This window comes from Morone saxatilis, unplaced genomic scaffold, assembly GCF_004916995.1.
Source record: "Morone saxatilis isolate NCDOM2014 unplaced genomic scaffold, NCSU_SB_2.0 Contig11, whole genome shotgun sequence".
Classification (NCBI taxonomy): domain Eukaryota; kingdom Metazoa; phylum Chordata; class Actinopteri; family Moronidae; genus Morone; species Morone saxatilis.
The window spans coordinates 15,765,291-15,765,494 of NW_023339663.1; the positions used below are offsets into that span (position 1 = coordinate 15,765,291).

The window sequence follows — 204 nt, forward strand, 5'->3', positions numbered from 1 at the left end:
ATTGGCTGTCGCGTTCCGCCTTTGATCGCTGATTGGCTGATTTGTAGCGGTGAGGCTGAGACAGGCACCGATGTCCTTTCAGCTCTTCTTGGAGGGCAAACACGTTTATATCGGATGCTGCTCTTTTACGAGCTCAACGTGTTTAATGTGCAGCCTTTGTAGACGGAGACGGTTCAGTGGAGGTTGTTAACGGATCTCTGTGTC

General features: G+C 50.5%; 1 protein-coding gene across 1 annotated transcript in view; it reads left to right on the plus strand.

The window, feature by feature from the left end:
- Positions 1 to 204, plus strand: part of got2b (glutamic-oxaloacetic transaminase 2b, mitochondrial) — a gene marked incomplete in the record, with an annotated part of 13,291 nt that overhangs the window by 966 nt on the left and 12,121 nt on the right.